Source organism: Trichechus manatus, unplaced genomic scaffold (genome assembly GCF_000243295.1).
Source record: "Trichechus manatus latirostris isolate Lorelei unplaced genomic scaffold, TriManLat1.0 scaffold00129, whole genome shotgun sequence".
Classification (NCBI taxonomy): domain Eukaryota; kingdom Metazoa; phylum Chordata; class Mammalia; order Sirenia; family Trichechidae; genus Trichechus; species Trichechus manatus.
Genome location: NW_004444065.1, coordinates 7,644,244 through 7,645,001, shown reverse-complemented (window position 1 = coordinate 7,645,001; position 758 = coordinate 7,644,244).

The window sequence follows — 758 nt, the reverse complement described above, 5'->3', positions numbered from 1 at the left end:
TTGTTAACCAGTGTCATAAAACAGCATGTGTGTTACTGTTACATGAGAAACTATCTGTTCTGTAAGCCTTCACCTGAAGTACAATAAAATATTAAAAAAAGAAAAAAAAAAAAAAGAAAATTAGTCCAAGTCCACGAGAGCCAAATATTACCTTGAGCATACCCCACTTGAATTTAGAGGCCATCTCAAGAACAGATTTGACACATAGAACACTAATGACCAAAGACCAGACAAGTTGTGGAATGATATCAAAGACATCATACACGAAGAAAGCAAAAGGTCATTAAAAAGACAGGAAAGAAACAAATGAGCAAAAGGGAAGTCAGAAGAAACTCTGAAACTTGCTCTTGAACATTGAGTAGCTGAAGAGAACGGAACAAATGATGAAGTTAAACAGCTGAATAGAAGATTTCAAAGGTCAGCTCGAGAGAACAAAGTAAATTATAATAAAATGTACAATGACGTGGAGTTACAAAACCAGAAGGGAAGAACAAGATTGACATTTCTCAAGTTGAAAGAATGGAAGAAAAAATTCAGGCCCAGAGTTGCAATACTTAAGGATTCTACAGGAAAATATTGAACAACGTAGGACGCATCAAAAGAAGATGGAAGACATACACAGAGTCATTGTACGAAAAAGAATTGGTTGACGTTCCACCATTTCAGGAGGTACCATATGATCAAGAACCAATGGTATTGAAGGAAGAGGTCCAAGCTGCACTGAAGGCACAGGTGAAAAACAAGCCTCCAGGAATTGA